At 45.8% G+C, this 17,747-nt stretch overlaps 1 protein-coding gene across 2 annotated transcripts in view; it reads right to left on the reverse strand.

The window, feature by feature from the left end:
* Positions 1-17,747, reverse strand: part of drosha (drosha ribonuclease III) — a 157,244-nt gene that overhangs the window by 78,026 nt on the left and 61,471 nt on the right. The gene's annotated exons all lie outside the window — the stretch shown is intronic.

Below are 17,747 nucleotides of genomic sequence, written 5' to 3' on the forward strand. Positions count from 1 at the left end.
CTGCCCAGTCTCTCTCTCTCGCTCTGCCCAGTCTCTCTCGCTCTGCCCAGTCTCTCTCTCTCTCTCGCTCTGCCACGTCTCTCTCTCTCTCTCTCTCTGCCCAGTCTCTCTCTCTCTCTCTCTCTGCCCAGTCTCTCTCTCTCTCTCTGCCCAGTCTCTCTCTCTCTCTCTCTCTGCCCAGTCTCTCTCTCTCTCTCGCTCTGCCCAGTCTCTCTCGCTCTGCCCAGTCTCTCTCTCTCTCTCGCTCTGCCACGTCTCTCTCTCTCTCTCTCTGCCCAGTCTCTCTCTCTCTCTCTGCCCAGTCTCTCTCTCTCTCTCTGCCCAGTCTCTCTCTCTCTCTCTCTCTCTGCCCAGTCTCTCTCTCTCTCTCTCTGCCCAGTCTCTCTCTCTCTCTCTCTCGCTCTGCCCAGTCTCTATCTCTCTCTCGCTCTGCCCAGTCTCTCTCTCTCTCTCTCTCTCGCTCTGCCCAGTCTCTCTCTCTCTCTCGCTCTGCCCAGTCTCTCTCTCTCTCTCTCTCGCTCTGCCCAGTCTCTCTCTCTCTCTCGCTCTGCCCAGTCTCTCTCTCTCTCTCGCTCTGCCCAGTCTCTCTCTCTCTCGCTCTGCCCAGTCTCTCTCTCTCTCGCTCTGCCCAGTCTCTCTCTCTCTCGCTCTGCCCAGTCTCTCTCTCTCTCTCGCTCTGCCCAGTCTCTCACTCTCTCTCGCTCTGCCCAGTCTCTCTCTCTCTCTCGCTCTGCCCAGTCTCTCTCTCTCTCGCTCTGCCCAGTCTCTCTCTCTCTCTCTCGCTCTGCCCAGTCTCTCTCTCTCTCTCGCTCTGCCCAGTCTCTCTCTCTCTCGCTCTGCCCAGTCTCTCTCTCTCTCGCTCTGCCCAGTCTCTCTCTCTCGCTCTGCCCAGTCTCTCTCTCTCGCTCTGCCCAGTCTCTCTCTCTCTCGCTCTGCCCAGTCTCTCTCTCTCTCGCTCTGCCCAGTCTCTCTCTCTCTCTCTCTCTGCCCAGTCTCTCACTCTCTCTCGCTCTGCCCAGTCTCTCACTCTCTCTCGCTCTGCCCAGTCTCTCACTCTCTCTCGCTCTGCCCAGTCTCACTCTCTCTCGCTCTGCCCAGTCGCACTCTCTCTCGCTCTGCCCAGTCTCTCTCTCGCTCTCTCTCTCGCTCTACCCTGTCTCTCTCTCTCTCGCTCTGCCCAGTCTCTCTCTCTCTCGCTCTGCCCAGTCTCTCTTTCTCTCGCTCTGCCCAGTCTCTCTCTCACTCTGCCCAGTCTGTCTCACTCTGCCCAGTGTCTCTCTCTCTCTCTCACTCTCACTCTGCCCAGTCTCTCTCTCTCGCTCTGCCCAGTCTCTCTCTCGCTCTGCCCAGTCTCTCACTTTCTCTCGCTCTGCCCAGTCTCTCACTTTCTCTCGCTCTGCCCAGTCTCACTCTCTCTCGCTCTGCCCAGTCTCACTCTCTCTCGCTCTGCCCAGTCTCTCTCTCTCTCGCTCTGCCCAGTCTCTCTCTCTCTCGCTCTGCCCAGTCTCTCTCTCTCTCGCTCTGCCCAGTCTCTCTCTCTCTCGCTCTGCCCAGTCTCACTCTCTCTCGCTCTGCCCAGTCTCTCTCTCTCTCGCTCTGCCCAGTCTCTCTCTCGCTCTCGCTCTGACCAGTCTCTCTCTCTCTCTCTCGCTCTGCCCTCTCTCTCTCGCTCTGCCCAGTCTCTCTCTCTCGCTCTGCCCAGTCTCTCTCTCTCTCTGCCCAGTCTCTCTCTCTCTCGCTCTGCCCAGTCTCACTCTCTCTCGCTCTGCCCAGTCTCTCTCTCTCTCGCTCTGCCCAGTCTCTCACTCTCTCTCGCTCTGCCCAGTCTCTCACTCTCTCTCGCTCTGCCCATTCTCACTCTCTCTCGCTCTGTCCAGTCTCACTCTCTCTCGCTCTGCCCAGTCTCTCTCTCTCTCGCTCTGCCCAGTCTCTCTCTCTCTCTCTACCCAGTCTCTCTCTCTCACTCTGCCCAGTCTCTCTCTCACTCTGCCCAGTCTCTCTCACTCTGCCCAGTGTCTCTCTCTCTCTCTCACTCTCACTCTGCCCAGTGTCTCTCTCTCTCTCTCTCTCTCTCTCGCTCTGCCCAGTCTCTCTCTCCCTCTCTCTGCCCAGTCTCTCTCTCTCTCTCTCTCGGCCCAGTCTCTCTCTCTCTCTCTCTCTCTCACTCTGCCCTCTCTCTCTCGCTCTGCCCAGTCTCTCTCTCTCTCTCTCTCTCTCGCTCTGCCCAGTCTCTCTCTCTCTCGCTCTCCCCAGTCTCTCTCTCTCTCTCTCTCTGCCCAGTCTCTCTCTCTCGCTCTGCCCAGTCTCTCTCTCTCTCGCTCTGCCCAGTCTCTCTCTCTCGCTCTGCCCAGTCTCTCTCTCTCTCGCTCTGCCCAGTCTCTCTCTCGCTCTCGCTCTGACCAGTCTCTCTCTCTCTCTCTCTCGCTCTGCCCTCTCTCTCTCGCTCTGCCCAGTCTCTCTCTCTCGCTCTGCCCAGTCTCTCTCTCTCTCTGCCCAGTCTCTCTCTCTCTCACTCTGCCCAGTCTCTCACTCTCTCTCGCTCTGCCCAGTCTCACTCTCTCTCGCTCTGCCCAGTCTCTCTCTCTCTCGCTCTGCCCAGTCTCTCTCTCTCTCGCTATTCCCAGTCTCTCACTCTCTCTCGCTCTGCCCAGTCTCACTCTCTCTCGCTCTGCCCAGTCTCACTCTCTCTCGCTCTGCCCAGTCTCACTCTCTCTCGCTCTGCCCAGTCTCTCTCTCTCTCGCTCTGCCCAGTCTCTCTCTCTCTCTCTACCCAGTCTCTCTCTCTCTCTCTACCCAGTCTCTCTCTCTCGCTCTGCCCAGTCTCTCTCTCTCTCGCTCTGCCCAGTCTCTCTCTCACTCTGCCCAGTCTCTCTCTCACTCTGCCCAGTCTCTCTCTCACTCTGCCCAGTCTCTCTCACTCTGCCCAGTCTCTCTCTCACTCTGCCCAGTCTCTCTCTCTCTCTGCCCAGTGTCTCTCTCTCTCTGCCCAGTGTCTCTCTCTCTCTGCCCAGTGTCTCTCTCTCTCTGCCCAGTGTCTCTCTCTCTCTCTCACTCACTCTGCCCAGTCTCTCTCTCTCTCTCACTCACTCTGCCCAGTCTCTCTCTCTCTCACTCTGCCCAGTCTCTCTCTCTCTCTCACTCTGCCCAGTCTCTCTCTCTCTCTCTCTCACTCTGCCCAGTCTCTCTCTCTCTCACTCTGCCCAGTCTCTCTCTCTCTCACTCTGCCCAGTCTCTCTCTCTCTCACTCTGCCCAGTCTCTCTCTCTCTCTCGCTCTGCCCAGTCTCTCTCTCTCTCGCTCTGCCCAGTCTCTCGCTCTCTCTCGCTCTGCCCAGTCTCTCTCTCTCTCTTGCTCTGCCCAGTCTCTCTCTCTCTCGCTCTGCCCAGTCTCTCTCTCTCTCTCTCACTCTGCCCAGTCTCTCTCTCTCTCACTCTGCCCAGTCTCTCTCTCTCTCACTCTGCCCAGTCTCTCTCTCTCTCTCGCTCTGCCCAGTCTCTCTCTCTCTCGCTCTGCCCAGTCTCTCTCTCTCTCGCTCTGCCCAGTCTCTCGCTCTCTCTCGCTCTGCCCAGTCTCTCTCTCTCTCTTGCTCTGCCCAGTCTCTCTCTCTCTCGCTCTGCCCAGTCTCTCTCTCTCTCTCTCGCTCTGCCCAGTCTCTCTCTCTCTCGCTCTGCCCAGTCTCTCTCTCTCGCTCTGCCCAGTCTCTCTCTCTCGCTCTGCCCAGTCTCTCTCTCTCTCTCGCTCTGCCCAGTCTCTCTCTCTCTCTCTCGCTCTGCCCAGTCTCTCTCTCTCGCTCTGCCCAGTCTCTCTCTCGCTCTGCCCAGTCTCTCTCTCTCTCTCGCTCTGCCCAGTCTCTCTCTCTCTCTCTCTCTCGCTCTGCCCAGTCTCTCTCTCTCTCTCTCTCTCGCTCTGCCCGGTCTCTCTCTCTCTCTCTGCCCAGTCTCTCTCAATTCAATTGACTTGATTGACATGGCAAGTTCATTATTACTTATATTGTAATAATAAAATAAAAATATATATTTATATATAAAATATATATATATTTATATATAAATAAATGGTGGTACCAACAGCAATAATAATAGTAGCAGTGGTCATGGGATTACCATTAACAACTACAACAACAATATGAATGAGAACAATAATACATTAAAGCAATGGTAGTGGACCAGTGTCAACATGACTGAGAAGACAATCTCTCTCATGACTGAGAAGACACATGACATGGTATGTAAAGTCAAAACAAAACAAGATGGGAAATATTATCGACATTACTTTGCACTTTTCACTGGTTGTCCCTCAGGTTGTGGCAGGAGGACACATATTTGGCAGCCAAAACTGCACATTTTGGCTTTTCAACCAATAAACATTAGATTTTTTCTTCATCTTTTATAGTTTCAAATTCTTTGTATTGAATTATCATTTTGGGAAAGAAATATTCTCTTAGGTCTGAGTATTTGTCACAGTGTAATAGGAAATGCAGCTCTGTCTCTACCTCTCCCCTAGAGCAGAGTGAGCACAGCCTGTCCTCTCTGGGCAGCCAGGTTTGTCTGTGACGACCGGTCTCTATAGCCAGACTGTGCTCACTGAGTCTGTACCTAGTCAATGTTTTCCTCAGTTTTCTATCAGTCACAGTGGTCAGATAGTCTGTCACCATGTACTGTCTGTTTAGAGCCAAATAGCATTGAAGTGTACTTTGATTTTTTGTGGTGTCTTTCCAATAGGTGATATATTTTTCTTTTTGTTTTGTGATGATTTTGTTGGGCCAAATTTTCTGAGTGCTGTCCTGAGGCTCTATGGGGTTGGTTTGGGTTGGTGAACTGAGCCTCAGAACCAGCTGGCTGAGGGGACTCTCTTGGCATTGTAGAGTTGTGTGATGGAATGTTTTGGGGTCACTTGTTTTTAGGTGGTTGTAAAAATTTGATGGCTCTTTTTTCTATTCGAATGAGGAGGGGGTATTGACCCAATTCTGCTCAACAATTCTGCTCTCTCTCTCTCTCTCTCTGCCGGTCTCTCTCTCTATCACTCTGCCATGTCTCTCCCGGTGCCTCACTCTGCCCGGTCTCTCCCGGTGCCTCACTCTGCCCGGTCTCTCCCGGTGCCTCACTCTGCCCGGTCTCTCCCGGTGCCTCACTTCGCCCGGTCTCTCCCGGTGCCTCACTCTGCCCGGTCTCAACCGGTGCCTCACTCTGCCCGGTCTCTCCCGGTGCCTCACTCTGCCCGGTCTCTCCCGGTGCCTCACTCTGCCCGGTCTCTCCCGGTGCCTCACTCTGCCCGTCTCTCGGTCTCACTCTGCCCGTCTCACTCACTGATCAGTCTCGCTCTCCAAATTAAGCTGACGCAAACGCACAACTATTTGAATCACAATGACTTCATGAGTTTTTTTTTTTTTTTAAGTAAAAGAAAACAGGCTGAGTGAACAAGTAAAACCTGTTGAAGATGTCATAGGACTCAATAAATGTTGCGCTCTCTAACCCACAGAGAATCAATCTCCCATGATGACCCATTCATTCATTTCACTAAGACCAAGGCTCAGCACATTGTGCGAGCAAACACACACAAATGCACACTCCAAAACGGCTCCTATCAATCACGCTGGCTGGGACCTCCTGGGATTACTGGACATCCATGATTGGGATGCCTTGTCTCTCTGCTACTCTCGCTCACCCCCCTCTCTCTCCCCATATCAATCTCTATCTTTATATACTTCTCGCTCTCTCTCCCTCCCTCCTCTCACGCTCTACCACTCTTTCTAGCGGTCCCACTCTTTCCCTCTCCCTCTCTCTGGGGGATAGAGGACCCTGACAAATTAGTCTCCTGTGACTGGCTGTCAATCAATACATCAAACTACAGTTTAGAGCCAGTTCAAACCACAACTGTAGATCAATAACAATTAATGGGAGAACATACATGGTCAGTATAGGGTTTCAGAGGTAACCAGAATGGTGAGAAACAAGCCTCAAACGTATGTTTTCTTTTTTTAATTGAATTTAGATATGAATTGTGATGAAGAGTTAGGATGAAGTGGAAGTCAAATGTCCATCAGACCCTTTGTACAAAGTTTTTTATTGGTTAAATCTTTCATACAACTTATGGTTGTGAACAGGACCCATTTGTGAGTCTTTTTGTATCTGTACAGTGTGGCGTACTAAAGCCAATGAAAAAGCAAACCTACACACAACTTCCTCAAATAGAAAAGTAGACTAGCGCCAACTCCGGAGAGAGATGTTGATTGTGTCTGAAGAAACATACAAACCCAAACCATTTTCAACAAACACAAATTCAGAATAAGGAACATTCTGAAAAGTACTGCAGGCACATTTTTTTTCCTCAACCTGAGGTGAAAAGGAAAAAGAGAGGAAGCGAGAAAAAAAACTGCGACATGGATGGAGGGAGAGGGATGGAGAGAGTGCACTCCAGTACAGTTGGACGTGGGTAGATATTAGTCATTTCCTGAGTTCCAAATAGCACCCTATTCCCTATTTAATGCACTCGTTTGTGATCAAAAGTAGTATGCTATATAGGGAATAGGGTGCCATTTGAGACTTAGCCATTGGGTATTCTAAAGGAAAAAAGCTCACTTATGTAGTAGCACGGGGCTAAATCAATTGCGATAGATGCAGGCTGTGGTGACGGTGAGTGTTAGGAAGCCATTTATTTTCTCCCCCTAGCTCGGCTTGGCGCTGTTAGCTGGCTGAGGTAGTGGAGTGGAACTGCCAGAGCGCCAGCCCACTTCTACCTGTGTGTCTGTGTGTCTGTGTGTGTGTCTGTGTGTGTGTGTGTGTGTGTCTGTGTGTGTGTGTGTTCAGCCTTGTCTTCAGCATGCAAGCCTAGCACACTCTACTGGTAGCCTATGCCCAGTAACCAAGTAGCACAGGTTAAAATAGTGGTGGATAAAATCTAGCATAAACCATCTAAATGCAATGTGTGATATTGTATACATTGATTAGACAGGCATGTTTTAATGTGCTCAACTCTCATGTCCTATGTATTATTATAAGGGAATCAATTTGATCATTACCCATAGGGTTTTCAGGCCTTTCAGGCCCAAAGTGGACATTAAATCAGCAGACGTGACAACTCAAAAGCTTAAAATCGAGAGAAAAAATTGACCGGCAGGTTAGATTCTGATGGTTTTTTTTTAGATACCACTCCATTCCAAACCGCTCAAAACATAGCATCTTTCCAATCAGTGTGGCCGTGGAGAGGTGAAGGCTGCCTGTTGCTGCCCTTCAAAACCAAACAAAAGCTCTAGCAGATCGCTGTGGCAACCACTGTTGTCACGGCAACCCCTGGCACGTTTTCCTAGGACGGCGGTGACAATAGGCAACAGTGGATTAGCCTATGGGCAGTGAGTGTGATCATCATGATGGTGATGGCCATTTCTACAAGAATGGAGCAGAACGGCATGCATCTCAACAGTATCCAACACAGTAACCTGTGTGTGTGTGTGTGTGTGTGTGTGTGTGTGTGTGTGGGCTGAGAACACCGCAGGTATGTCTGTCTAGAGAGGCTCTTCCTTCCTAAAACTGTAAGATGGCATAATAACCTCAAACTACTCCTCTCTCTTAGTTCATTACGAAATTCACATCTAGATATTTCACAGGCTCCCTATTGGGAGTTTGATTGTCCTGTATTGCAACATAGTGCTGTTATTAAGAAACTAGTGGAAGGCAAGGTGTTGTGTAAAAAAACAGTTGTGTAACTCTCTGTGTGAACCGGGCATGGATGTCAAACCAATTAGGGATTCATATTAAACACACTGGGGACGTTATACGAGTCCCAAATAGTATCATAATCCCTAAGTAGTGGACTACTTTTGGGCACAATCAAGGCCCATTGGGATGGCCTGTATAGGGAGCCATTTGGGACGCAAATATTTAGTTTAGGTCTGTAAAACAACAGGTGTGGGCCTGAAGTTCTCCGGCCATAAAAGCACATTGTGGAATTGACAGCAGAGAAACAGAGAGAGGAAGATAGCTTGAGAATTAGAGTGGGATAAACCTGGATTTTTTTCCCACAGGGTCTTACTCAGAAAAGTATTCTCTACAACAGAACCATCAATCCAAATAAAAACATTAAGCATACATTACATTTTGACAGAATTACCTGGAAAGGATTCTTATTGCAAAGACTGCCAAGGACCACTCAGTAGAACAACCAGCAGAAAAAGCCAACCCAACCTGCAATGGAGTCTGTAGCTACTTCCAAGGACAATAAAGACATGACAATAATCTCTAAATATCTTATTATAAGATATCTTACTATATGAAGACCCGAATGCTTAGTTAGGACTGGACAGACGCACTGGCAACAACTACAATTTTCACTGAGATGTGAAGTGTGAATTCGCTTGACTACAACAATGGCAGCAGCAGAGCACTGCAATCTCCCCCCACCAAAATGAAGAGGCTAGACACGCCCATGCAGAGGCTATCAAAATACGTTAACCCCAGATTATTTCGTTTTTATGCTGCACGTAAAAAGTACAAAGACATGCTCCTCAAGGAAAATCCAGAGAGAAACACTATTTGCTGACTGTTACGGCAATGGAAACGTAAGCAACCTCATCTTCCACACAGACAAGCCCCTGGCATGTCAAGAGAGAGGGTATTAACCCAGGGTGGAAACTCAGAATACTGGACATTGAGTACACTGAGACAGCCAGTATCAACCTGTACACGCCTGGAAGAGTAATGGTGCAGGGCAACCGCAAACCGTTTCAGCACGACTTTTACAAGATCAAAGAGGGAGCGCAGCAGGAGAAGCTCACTCCTGGTGACGACCCCTCCATCCTGAGCAGGTCAGGTCACACACCCTCCTCAAAAGCCCAACAGATGAGCAGCCCCAAGAAGAGAATCATCCCTTCAGAACTGAGCAGATCCAAAAACAGCACTGCTCCTGCATTGATGAGGGAGATCGAGCTGGTAGAGCTCAAACAGAAATTCAACACATTTCAGACAGACCACCACAACAACATCCACTCAACCAGACCCAGAAAGCTGAAGAGGGAGAGAGACGTGTCTTCAGTCTGGGCTGTGGTGATAAAACTCCCACAGGATGGAGGGAAAAATGAACAACTCATGAGAGAGCAGTCCCTCCCCCAAGAGAAGCCAACAGAATAGCCCAATTCAGACACCAACCACAGGCAGGACAGACATGATCCACCAACCCACCAGACCCTCCACCCCCCCACCCCCTTAGCCATCCTAGCAATTTTCAAATGGAAGATTTGTGCAGGAAAACTCATTCCTAAACACTAAGTGGCTAAACTGTGGTGTCCAAACACCCGGTGTGCCCTGGAGCTGCACATAATTCACACAGGCACAAACGACCTGAGTAAAGGGTTGCCACAAAACTATACTGCCACCATACAGTGGGTCAATGTAAGAATTTCCCGTGACTGTGCCTCGAAACTAGGGATGCACGATATATCGGTAAACATATCGGAATCGGCTAAAACTTCACTGCTTGACATGTATGATGAAATCCCCGTTGAGACCGAACAAATGAACAACGAAACGTTTTACTGGTAATGGGGACATATGTAAATGCCAACAAAATAACTTTTTGGTCAGTGTGTGTGTGTTTCAACTATTTAACTATACTAGAATGCTTAAAAGGCCGCTAAAAATGTTAAATAACGGGATAATTTTTTTGGGCAAGGAAAATATCAGATATCGATATCAGACAAAATTGCCCTACTCGAAACCCAATGTTTACCTAGCCCATTACCGCTCCCTGAATTTGGACAGCCTCTACAACCAGGTACACCTCTACAAGGCCACGGTCACCACCTTTGCCAGGACACTGAAAGACATTGTTGGGGTTTTATGGCAGTGTGCATACCAGAGTTATGTGCATTATCACCACCTACCAGGCTGGAGTGTGATGATACCATGGCGGTATTATAGACTCTGCACTCTAGTCTACATGACTGGAGGAAGGAAATTATTATAGTGGATTACATGCTGACTAGATCGGGCGCTCGTGTGAGTCTGCTTACGCAATCGCGCGCATGTTGATTTTATTCATCCACACCAGGAGCGATTAGGACACGCAGGTTGAAATATCAAAACGAAGTATATTAATTTGGGGACAGGTTGAAAAGCATTAAACATTCATGGCAATTTAGCAGTGCGGACCTCAACATGACAGCCACACTTATGCCCAAGGCTGTGAACGGGCAAACATGCCCAACCCGACTCCTACACCCAACCAAGCCCCAACCTGCAACCTTAGAGACATTCACTAGATGCTCAGCTCAAACCTAATGTTTTGAAAGTAAACCACACGAATAACAACACTGGACACTATGGAACACAAAGCTTTTACTGTCTCATGCTATATACAAGGTCTGAGGTCAGCTGCCTTTGGCCAAAAGAGCAGGAACCCAGAAATCAGAAATACAGACATTGTTATCCTACGAGAAACATGGTATGGTAGGGTAGGTTATAGAGAGCTGGTAGTCCCATCCACCAAACTACCAGGAGTGGAACAGGGATGGGACTCAAGGGGTATGCTAATTTGGTATACATCAGACATAACCCACTATTACATTAATTAAAACAGGAGCATTTCACATCTGGTTAGAAATAAATAAGGAACTTATCTCAAAGAAAAATGTCCCCGTGTGCTACCTAGTGGGGGAGATGAACAATTTCCAGACCCAGGGACATGTGGCGACAGAAATTCCAGAAATGACACTCTCAGCACAGAGAGACAAACACCTACCTGAACGTGACAGCATTCCCTCCCCAATATGCCCCCCTAGATATAACCATGACAAAACAACCAACAAATACAGGTCTGTCCCACGCTGGGTCAGTACATAGTCAATGATAGGCTTCGAGGGGACACCTACAGTGGGTACACCTATAGCTCACCTCTTGGCAGTAGTACTGTAAACTACTTTATCACTGACCTTAACCCAGTCTCTCAGAGCATTTACAGTCAGCCCACTGACACCCCTATCAGATCACAGAAAAATCCCAATCTACTTGAAAAGAGCAATTCTCAACCATGAGGCATCGAAGCAGAACAAACTGCATGCTATTATGAAATGCCACAGATGGAAGTAGGGTAGTGTCGAGACCTACCAAAAAACAATTGCCCCCCACCCAAAAAATATCCAACTCCTCTTAGACAACTTCCTGGACAAAATGTTTCACTGCAATAGTGAAGTTGTAAACTTAGCAGAAGGAAGCCTGAACAATATATGTGACCATTCAGATAACAAAATACAAATGTATTTCAGGCGGAAAACCTAGGAAAACTAACAACGATAAATGTTTTGATGACGAATGCAAAAATCTAAGAAATAAATTAAGAAACACTATCCAACCAAAAGTACAGTGACGCAGAAAACCAAGCTTACAGCTTCACTATGGTGAAATACTAAAACCATATATATATATATATATTTTTTAAATAGGTACAGCATGTCAGAAAACAGCTCAATGTGAATGAAGAATAGAATCAAATCACTTCTAGGAAAATTGGAACACAATAAACAAACACGAAGAGCCTATCTATCCAAAATAGAGATGTATGGATAAACCACTTCTCCAACCTTTTCAGACATATAACAAAGAACCAAAAGCAAAAACATATACGGTACATGATAATTTACAAAAAAGGCCTGTGGTGTTGATGGTACGCTAAACTATAAAATATACCTATCACAAAATATATTCTTAAACTCTTTTCCTCAGTTTTGGCATCTACCCCAATATTTGGAATCAAAGTCTGATCACCCCAATCCACAAAAGTGGAGACAAATTTGACCCCAATAAATTCTGTGGAATCTGTGTCAACAGCAATCTCTGAAAAATCCTCTGCAGTACTGTCAACAGCAAACCCCAACATTTCCTGAGTGAAAACAATGTCCTGAGCAAATATAAAATTGGCTTCTAACCAAAATACCATACGGCAGACCACGTATACACTGTACACACCCTTATTGACAAACAAAACAAAAGCAACATCTTCTCATGGTTTGTTGATTTCTAAAAAGCTTGAGACACAATTTGGCATTACAGTCCGCTATATAAATTGATGGAAAGTGTTGGGTGCAGCTTTGGGTGGAAAACATATGACATTCATTTTATAATGTACACAAATAATACAATTGTGCATTCAGAAAGTATTCGGACCCCTTCCCTTCTTCAGACCCCCTCTCCCTTCTTTAACATGTTATGATACAGCCTTTTCTAAAATTGATTATATAAATACATTTTAAAAACTCAATCTACACAAGCAATACCCCATAATGACAAAGCGCACCAAATTGTTATACATTAAAAACAAAAAACAGAAATAACTATTTACAGTGCCTTGCGAAAGTATTCGGCCCCCTTGAACTTTGCGACCTTTTGCCACATTTCAGGCTTCAAACATAAAGATATAAAACTGTATTTTTTTGTGAAGAATCAACAACAAGTGGGACACAATCATGAAGTGGAACGACATTTATTGGATATTTCAAACTTTTTTAACAAATCAAAAACTGAAAAATTGGGCGTGCAAAATTATTCAGCCCCCTTAAGTTAATACTTTGTAGCGCCACCTTTTGCTGCGATTACAGCAGTAAGTCGCTTGGGATATGTCTCTATCAGTTTTGCACATCGAGAGACTGAATTTTTTTCCCATTCCTCCTTGCAAAACAGCTCGAGCTCAGTGAGGTTGGATGGAGAGCATTTGTGAACAGCAGTTTTCAGTTCTTTCCACAGATTCTCGATTGGATTCAGGTCTGGACTTTGACTTGGCCATTCTAACACCTGGATATGTTTATTTTTGAACCATTCCATTGTAGATTTTGCTTTATGTTTTGGATCATTGTCTTGTTGGAAAACAAATCTCCGTCCCAGTCTCAGGTCTTTTGCAGACTCCATCCGGTTTTCTTCCAGAATGGTCCTGTATTTGGCTCCATCCATCTTCCCATCAATTTTAACCATCTTCCCTGTCCCTGCTGAAGAAAAGCAGGCCCAAACCATGATGCTGCCACCACCATGTTTGACAGTGGGGATGGTGTGTTCAGGGTTCAGAGCTGTGTTGCTTTTACGCCAAACATAACGTTTTGCAATGTTGCCAAAAAGTTCAATTTTGGTTTCATCTGACCAGAGCACCTTCTTCCACATGTTTGGTGTGTCTCCCAGGTGGCTTGTGGCAAACTTTAAACAACACTTTTTATGGATATCTTTAAGAAATGGCTTTCTTCTTGCCACTCTTCCATAAAGGCCAGATTTGTGCAATATACTTGGCATAGGATTGTTGTCCTATGGACAGAGTCTCCCACCTCAGCTGTAGATCTCTGCAGTTCATCCAGAGTGATCATGGGCCTCTTGGCAGCATCTCTGATCAGTCTTCTCCTTGTATGAGCTGAAAGTTTAGAGGGACGGCCAGGTGTTGGTAGATTTGCAGTGGTCTGATACTCCTTCCATTTCAATATTATCGCTTGCACAGTGCTCCTTGGGATGTTTAAAGCTTGGGAAATCTTTTTGTATCCAAATCCGGCTTTAAACTTCTTCACAGCAGTATCTCGGACCTGCCTGGTGTGTTCCTTGTTCTTCATGATGCTCTCTGCGCTTTTAACGGACCTCTGAGACTATCACAGTGCAGGTGCATTTATACGGAGACTTGATTACACACAGGTGGATTGTATTTATCATCATTAGTCATTTAGGTCAACATTGGATCATTCAGAGATCCTCACTGAACTTCTGGAGAGAGTTTGCTGCACTGAAAGTAAAGGGGCTGAATAATTTTGCAAGCCCAATTTTTCAGTTTTTGATTTGTTAAAAAAGTTTGAAATATCCAATAAATGTCGTTCCACTTCATGATTGTGTCCCACTTGTTGTTGATTCCTCACAAAAAAATACAGTTTTATATCTTTATGTTTGAAGCCTGAAATGTGGCAAAAGGTCGCAAAGTTCAAGGGGGCCGAATACTTTCGCAAGGCACTGTACATAAACTACCATTCAAAAGTTTGGGGTCACTTAGATGTGTGCTTGTTTTTTTTTTAAAGAAAATCTCATTTTTTGTCCATGTGTTCCAATGGCATGGTGTGTTACCTAATCCAAGTTTATCATTTTAAAAGGCGAATTGATCATTAGAAAACCATTTTGCAATTATGTTAGCACAGCTGAAAACTGTTGTTCTGACTAAAGAAGCAATAAACTGGCCTTCTTTAGACTAGCTGAGTATCTGGAGTATCAGCATTTGTGGGTTCGATTACAGGCTCAAAAAGGCCAGAAACAAAGACCTTTGTCCTGAAAGTCTATTAATGTTCTGAGAAATTAAGGCTATTCCATGCGAGAAGTTGCCAAAAAACTGGAGATCTCATACAACGCTGTGTACTACTCCCGTCACAGAACAGAGCAAACTGGCGCTAACCATAACAGAAAGAGTGGGAGGCCCCGATGCACAACTTAGCAAGGACAAGTACATTAGGGTGTCGAGTTTAAGAAATAGACGCCTCACAAGTCCTCAACTGGCAGCTTCATTAAATAGTACCCGCTAAAACACCAGTCTCAATGTCAACAGTTAAGAGGCGACTCCGGGATGCTGGCCTTTTTTTGTTCATTGTTTTATTTTGCGTACCTCCGACGGCATTGCGCTTAACCCAGTTTGGGAATACCTGCCCTAGAGCACACAAAGAATCATACCTACCTCGGCCTAAACATCAACACCACAGGTAGGGCCTTCTATGCCATTAAAAGGATCTGACAAAAAAAGTGCTCTGGCTAAAAATACTTGTATCAGTTATAGAACCCATTGCCGTCTGTGGTTGGGAGGTCTGGGGTCCACTCACCAACCAATAATTCACAAAATGGGACAAATGCCCAATTGAGGCTGCATGCAGAATTCGGCAAAAACCTACTTTGTGTACAATGCAAAACCTCAAACAATACATTTAGGACAATAACCGCTAGTTATCAAAATCCAGAAAAGAGCTGTTCAATTCTCAAACCACCTAAAAGCAAGTGATGCCAGCACATTCCACAACAAAGCCCTCACTACAGAGATATGAACCTAAAGAGTCTCCTCAGCCAGCTGGTTCTGGGGCTCTGTTCACAAGCACACCCGACAGAGCTCATGGACAGCAACACAATTAGACCCAACCAAATTATGAGAAAGCAAAAAGACAACTATTTGACACACTGGAAAAATCTACCAAAAAAACTGAGCAAATTGGAATGCTACCTGGCCCTAAAAGAGTACACAGTGGCAGAATACCTGACCAGTAACTGACTCCAAATTAAGAAAATCCTGGACTACGTTTCAATAGCATAGCATTGCTATTGAAATAGGCAGATTTGGCTCTTGAGAGAAGACAGGCCATGTGCACACTGCCCACATAATGAGTTGGAAACTGAGCTGCACTTCCTAAACTCCTGCCAAATGTATGACCACCTTAGAGATACATATTTCCCACAGATCACACGGACCCACAAATAATTTGAAAACAAATTAAACATTGATAAACTTCCATATCTGTTAGGCAAAGTACCGCTGTGTGCAATCACAGCAGTGCGTTGCCATGACAAAACGGCAAACTGTGGAGCACAACTATTTACTTTGCTGATAATACTGTATAACACTTGAAATCTATATCATTTTAAAACCTTCGTGAGCACAATGTTTACTGTTTTTTGTTGATGTTGTCTTGCGTCTTCGCACTTTGGTTTATTTAACTTATTTTGGAAATGTAATCACGTTTCCCATGCCAATAACAGCCCATTGAATTCAATTGAGAGAGAGAGCGAGAGAGTGTGGTGAGTGAATTGACAGAGTATAAGCCCTGAGCATCCATGTGTGAATTTAACACCACTCTGAACAGACACAACCCTCAGAGGGCAGAGAACACCACATGCAGAGAAATGGCGAGGCCTTCAGCTTGACACCTCACACTCGTCCCAAACAGCACCCTATTCCCTACCTAGTGCACTACTTTAGACCAGAGCCCTATGGGTTTCTCTATGGGACCTGGTCAGAACTAGTGCACTAAATAAGCAATTGGGGGCCATTTGGGACACATCCTCTTCTCATAACTTTGGTAATGTGGTGTGTACAGATAATTTGGGAATGTTAAGTTTGACAGAGTTTCCTATGGCAGACAAGGTGGAAATCTTAATCTTATTGTTCCGCCCTGTGGAATACTCAGCTCCTGGTGGGGATGACAATGCTATTTTAAACTACTGCACATTTAAATGATCTTTCACTCTATCCCTCCCCCACTCCCATTTCTCATACTCCCTCAATTATTTCTATACCCCCTTCCTCCCTCACTCCTTCCAGAAATCTCTCCCTCTCCTCTCACACCCCATCTCCCCTGACAGCAGTGAAACCAACACCTGTGTTATCAGTCCAATCATAATTTAGACTGACCATATAAGAGAGAGAAAGTGTGTGTCTGTGTGTGTGTACTATTTAGACTATTGCTATAAGAGAGAAACAGAACACAGTAGGCAGTGTCCTGCTGCTTATAGCCAAGGGTTGTTTATACGCTCTGCTCTTCTCTGATCTGCTTTGTTTCTATTTTCTATGCATCTGGGAGCAGGTGTGTGTGTGTGTGTGTGTGTGTGTGTGTGTGACTGCGTGTTCATGTGTGGGTTTCTGCTTTCTGTGCATTTCTGACTCAGAATGCCATTCTGTGGATTTAGCAGGTGAGCAGTTCTCCATTCCTTCGCCAGGAGGAAGTTGTTTGCTCATTGTTCTGTAAGATTTGTTGTTTTAAGTGGAAACGTTTGATAATTCACCAACAATTCTTTCTTTTTTTATAGCCCCGAGGTACTGCTTTAATACACAACCGTTACGCAAATCCGGGTGCAGCTAATGTATCTATTTACTGTAGCTGAAACCCATACAATAGGCTGTGTACAGAGACAGCCCATAGTCCCTGATCCCACTCTCTGATTGCGTCCCAAATGGTAGAGTGTGTACTCCTTTTCACCAGGGCCCATAGGCCCATATAGGGAATAGAGTGCCATTTGGGATGCATCCTTGATCCTGTACGCCTCCCTAGTCAGAGTAAGAGGACTAGCGTTGGCAGCATGTACAGTGCATTCGGAAAGTATTCAGACCCTTTCCATTTTTCCACATTTTGTTACGTTACAGACTTATTCAAAAAACATGTTTTTATTTTCTCATCAATCTACACACAATGCCCCATAATGACAAGTTGAAAACAGGTTTTTCAAAATGAATTGGAGTGGCCATCACAAAGCCCTGACCTCAATCCTATAGAAAATGTGTGGGCAGAACTGAAAAAGCGTGTGCGAGCAAGGCCTACAAACCTGAAAGTTACACCAGCTCTGTCAGGAGGAATGGGCCAAAATTCACCAAACTTATTGTAGGAAGCATGTGGAAGGCTACCTGAAACGTTTGACCCAAGTTAAACAATTTAAAGGCAATGCTACCAAATACTAAATTAGTGTATTTAAACTTCTGACCCACTGGGAATGTGATGAAAGAAATAAAAGCTGAAATAAATCACTCTCTACTATTATTCTGACATTGCACATTCTTCAAATAAAGTGGTGATCCTAATTGACCTAAAACAGGGGATTTGTACTCGGATTAAATGTCATGAATTGCAAAAAACTGAGTTTAAATGTATTTGGCAAATTTGTATGTAAACTTCGACTTCAACTGTACATAAATATGATAGTTTTTTATATTTATTAAAGTAACAAAAATGTCTACAAATCTGCATTTGCTTTGTAATTAGTGTGTGTAGATGAGGGGACT

Source organism: Oncorhynchus mykiss, chromosome 11, assembly GCF_013265735.2.
Source record: "Oncorhynchus mykiss isolate Arlee chromosome 11, USDA_OmykA_1.1, whole genome shotgun sequence".
Classification (NCBI taxonomy): domain Eukaryota; kingdom Metazoa; phylum Chordata; class Actinopteri; order Salmoniformes; family Salmonidae; genus Oncorhynchus; species Oncorhynchus mykiss.